We start from the raw sequence: 5,709 nt of genomic DNA, 5'->3' as shown, positions 1-5,709 counted from the left end.
ATGGTTAACAATTAAGAGATTGCCTCAAGTCTCAAAAATAAACACTCTGGAATTGCACAAATTCTTGAGGATGAAAGGATATGTGGACTTTTGAAGTTGAATTAAACACATTTTACATTACAATATGGCTTCAAGCCTATAAGGACCTAGGAATGGAATTTGGTGGTTTTCAGGAGAATGTCTCCCACTGGATCCTATAGTTGAAACTTTGGTTCCCATTTGGTGTATTATTTAGGAAGAGATGTATCACTGGGGTGTGGACTTTGAGGTTTGAAAAGTCTGCACCCACTTCAGTATCTCTTTTGGTTACTACTGCTTTCTTGTGAATCAGATATTTATTTCAGCTATTTTTCCAGTACCATGCCTGCCTGCCACCATTCTCCCTGCCATTGGGATTATGAAATAACCCTCTGAAACTGTAAGCAAGGCTGAAATTCAATGCTTTCTTTGATAAGTTGCCTTGGTCATGATGTCTCCTTAAAACAATTAAACAGTTTCTAAAACAGTATAGCATATATTTCATACTATTTTTTTTTTGGATTTATTTGAGACAGGGTTTCTCTGTATAGCTTTGCACCTTTCCTGGAACTTACTTGGTAGTCCAGGCTGGCCTTGAACTCACAGAGATCTGCCTGGCTCTGCCTCCCGAGTGCTGGGATTAAAGGTGTGCGCCACCACCACCCGGCTCATACTGTTTCTTAGTATACAACTGTCTATAGCAATATTTTTCTTCTAAATACAATAAAGCAATTTGTTGCACTAAAATAGAATTTCATGTTTTATACAAATTATTTAATTGTTGTTTTTCATAGATTTTAATTTAATAATAACTTGATAATAAATTAAAAATCAAATATTTTAGTTAATTACATATATGTGGTTAAAACATGATCATTATAACCTTGCACATTGTGTTATTATTAAAAACATAGTTATGTTTTTATCAAACTACAATATTTATATATTTTTTAATTGGAGAGTTGTCTTTTAATATTTTAATTGAGTCATATGATGATTTTAATCAAAAATAAACTTTAGCCTTTGACTAAATGAATTATATCATTCCATCTCCTATTACCTACAATGTGATAATTTTTCTAAGTACTTTAACTCTGAAGGTGTATGGGACCGATAAAGTCAGTTCTTATGAAATAATGAACATAAAAGTGGTTATGTACCATTGCTGAGTATGGCTTCTAAAAGGAAACTTCAGAGAATCTCATGTCTATGAACCTCTAAGTTATTTCCCTAATTATTTATAGCTGCATTAAAGAGGAAGTACTTAATATTTAATTCTACATCATAGAGATGAAAGAAGACTAGAGAAAACATGAATCATAAATTTACATTCATTTTTAAACTAAGAATTCTTGTAATAAAGACAGCTGTGTATAGATAAGATGGTACTTTGTTCAATATGAAATGAAACTCTAGACTTTGTTGGTGAAACTATTACTGGAGTGATATGAACAAATGTCTAGTCTCTCAAGATAAGCAACAGATAGACTAAAGTACAGATATCACCTGTTTCTATTGCTGTGAAGACACACCATGATCATGGCAACACTTATAAATTAAAACATTCAATTGGGGTGAAACACAGTTCAGAGGTGCAGTCCATTTTTGTCATGGTAGGATATGGCCACTTACAGGCACACATAATGCTAATGAAGTAGTTGAGAGTTCCACATCTTGCATGCAACAAGAAGTGGTCTGAGACTTGAGACAGTACCTTGAACATATATGAGACCTCAAAGCCTGCCTTCACAGTGACACACTTCCTCCAACAAGACCATATCTACTCCAACAAAGCCACACCTCCTACTAGTGCCACACCCTATGAAATAATGGAGGTCAATTACATCCACATTCCACTCCCTGACATCTATGAGCTTGTAACAATATCATAATGAAAAATGCATTTACTCCAACTTCAAAAGTCTCCACATTCTCTCATAGTCTCAACAATATTTGGAGTCCAAAGTGTTATCATTCAGGAATTTACAGTGGCCTGTTCTCAGGGACCTAGCAGAACACATCAGCAACAGCAACCAAGATATGACACTGTAGCTACCGCAGCCACTAAGTAGAGCACTGTCCTTATGTACATGTACTATATCCCTTATGAAAGTAAGCCCTTCCTATCCTTCTATCTCTTTCCTTCTGCTCTTGCTCAGAAGCCACCTCTGCACCTCCCCCCAGTAAACTTTCCACTTGAGCTCTGTTGCATGTTGTGACTTTGTGGTATCCCTTGGCTTCAATCCACTAACGTTGCCTTCCGCCACTGCTGCCCTATTGTTACATTGGTGTCATGAGTCTGGCAGTCCCTTCTGGTGGCTCCTTCTACCCACTGGTAGTCTGAGGCACACTGAGACCCTGTACCCAGTCTATCTGCAACAGGCTCACTTTCCAACTGACTGATCACTGGTTAATTCACCCAACATTGAGAACAATTTATAAGCACCCCTTCTCCTGGTCAGCATAAATATTAGCTTCCCCAGATCTATGGGAGTGACTATTGAACACCCAGCACACTACTGGTATTTTGGAGGTGGAATAACCCCTAACCATGTCTTTAAGGCTATGGTTGATCCTTTTTGCTGACACTCACACCTGGACATTTCCCATGAGTGGGGCTTAATCTCTCAAACATGGTTTTTCACCTTTTGGCCTCATTTGCAAGCCCTAGTACCAGGCAACTATGTCTCACTCAGGATCAGAGTCCTTAGCCCCTGTTGTTCCATGACGACATACTGAATAGCTTGTGCCCACAGTTTGATCCTCCCTAAATCCCTGGGATGCCAGAACATTCAGGCTTCTTCCTCTGCCTTGCTCACTGGAACTTTGTCCTCCACCATACCTTCTAGCTTTCCCCTAGGATGCATTTTGGAAAATCATATCTTTCTTCTAAACTTAATCTGTCTTTACAGTCAAATCTTGTGGTGATACTGTGTTTGTGCTCTGACAAATAAAGCTTGACTGGCGATCAGAGTGAGGAGCTAGCTACTAGTTAGTCATAGAGGCCAGGCAGTGGTGGCACATACCTTTAATACCAGCACTAGGGACATGGAGACAGGAAGTGATATGGCTGGGTGGAGAGGGGAATATAAGGCGGGATGAGACAGAAGCTCACTCATTTCAGGCTAAGGAGTTGTCAAGGTAAGAGATAGCTCTGGCTTGCTCCTTTGTCTTTCTAATTTTTGAGCATTTACTCTCATATCTGGCTCCATGTTTTTATTATTAAGACCAATTAGGATTTGTGCTACAAAATCTGGCCTCAATATCCTTAGATAATTAGTACGGCTGGCCACAAACTGGCACCCTATATCCTGGTATTATACAGAACCTTTGCAACTTCTGCCAGTGATGAGGTAGATGGAAAGAGGTATCCTATGTCCAAGCTTTCTCTCATCTTTGCTTCAAGCCTTTCCTCTGTTTTTCTGTTCCTTCACTTAGCTCCTACTAGCTATGAAGCCTAAAATAAAGGAGCTGTCCACTGCTCTTGACCTTGGTAATGAGCCTCCACCTTACTGACCTCAACCTCTCCCCCTCCAGCTCCTTCAGTCCCCTCTTCCTTTTCTCCAGCAATGAGCTGTTCTAAACATCCTACTCTGGCACCCACTTTCACTCCACCAGCAGCCTGCAGTTTCCCTGTTACTCGCTTCCACTTTGCTGTGGGGCCCCCTCCATCTCCCCCTATCCAGCCTAACGAGGCCACAGTTCTCCCTTTGTGGGAGGTTGCTGGAGTAGATAGCCTGGTTAAGGAACATGTCCCCTTTTCATTAAGTGAACTCACTCAAAGAGAAATGTTAATTTCTGCAGCAGCAGCTTGCCTCTATTGCCAAAGCAGTTACATCATCACCTGTCACCAGTTGCCTTTCTATCATCATCTATGGGACATGTGCACCCTTTGAAAGCTTATTCTCTTTGCCTCTTCTGTTCTCTCTTTGCCTCTCTCTTGTCTCTCATCTCTCTTACCTCTTTCTCCTCTTTGTCTATAATTTCCTCTCTTGCCTCCTCTTTCTTGCTTCTCTTCTCTTTCTCAAACCCCCACTCTGACAAGGCCTTTCACTCTTCCACTTCTCTCCTCCTACAATTAACCTCTTGCGTTAACTCTGTTGTGTGTGGTGTGTTTGTTTAGTGGTATATATCATGGCAGGGCCCAAGGAAAGGTACCCATTTCATGTTGGGACCCTTCCCAACTCCTCTACCTGCAACAGATCTGCTGTCTTCCAACTGCATCAAATTTTCTTTCTTGTTGACTAATGGCTTTGCCTTCCATTCAATACCAACAATTGGGTATTCTCCTAGATGTGAGGCTTCATTTCTCAAGCACGGTGCTCTCCTCACCTTTAGCCTTTTTTCAAAATCCTGGTACCAGATGACTGTGTCTCTCTCAGGCTCAGAACCCTTAGCTTCTGTTCTTTCATGATGTCATAATGAACAGCTTGTGCCCACTCAATCCAATCCTCCCTGGATACCTGGAATGGTAGGCCATTCAAGCTTTGGATATTTTCCTCTGTCTCATGCTTGGGAAACATGTCATACACCTTCTTGCTCCCATTAGGATGTCTTTTTTCAACCCACTGATCACTCTTTTGAAATCAACTATGGCCTCAGTATACCCTGAACCAGGCAATAGGGGGCAGAGAAAGAAATCACAAATTTCTTTTTCTTTGTTTCAAGACCTGCTTTTTTTCTGTCTGCTTTTCCTCTCTAAATGTCCTGTCTTTGTTTACTGAAATGTGGGAGTCAAATATGGGGAGACCAGCTTTGTCTTGCTTAGCACACATCAGTATCCCTTTCTTTTTATTTATTCAACTCCTATAATTGTGTGTGTGTGTGTGTGTGTGTGTGTGTGTGTGTGTGTGTGTGTGTGTGTATGTGATCTGGATTTAACTCTATATGTGTTACTGTAAGCTGTATTTAACTCTGCATCTATGTATATGTAACTTGGATTCATCTCTGTGCATATGTATGCATGTAATTTAGATTCAACTATTGTTTATAAAAACATGTTTTAAACAGCAACCATGTGGCTTTCCTCCATCTTGGCTGATGACCTCATTGGGATGTAGGCAGCAACATGTCTGGCATCTTTTACTAAGGGTAAACTGTATATATCATGTGATACTTCTTAGTACTAACGAGGTCTCTGTTCATTGTATCTCCTTTTAGACTAAGAAAGCAACATGTTTCAAATACTTTGGATTGGTATGGACTTTTGTATGACGATAGAAATATCTGGTTAAATTTGTTACAACACACTGGATATGTGATTTAACTCTGATTTAAAACATACTCTATATGGTGATAAAAATTCAAGGTTATAAAGGCCTATTCAGAGTAACAAAAGCCAATTTAGAGATTTAAACTTAAGTGCTTATGTCTTTGCCAAGTGTTCAACACCAAGCTTCTAGAGAGTTTAGATAAGTGGAAACATATGTTTAATAAATAAGGTATATTTGATAAATAAGATAGATATTCTTTGGTCCTGGTCCCCAAAGGGGGTACTTTTCCCAAAGTTGGGTATTTGGACAGAGAGCCCCATGACTTGTCGAGTGCTGGCCTGTGGGCTCCCTCAATCTCTATGTGCCCCACCCCAGCTCACAGGCTCCCTTTTCTCCTGTTCCCACTTTGTCCTGGGGTCTTTCCCCACTCACTTTTCTTTGCCTTCTCAGGAGACAGCCTTACCAGATTTGCATAAAC

Source organism: Peromyscus eremicus, chromosome X (genome assembly GCF_949786415.1).
Source record: "Peromyscus eremicus chromosome X, PerEre_H2_v1, whole genome shotgun sequence".
NCBI classification, from domain to species: Eukaryota; Metazoa; Chordata; class Mammalia; order Rodentia; family Cricetidae; genus Peromyscus; species Peromyscus eremicus.
The sequence above is the reverse complement of the archived record's forward strand: the minus strand, read 5'-3'. Positions refer to the sequence as shown.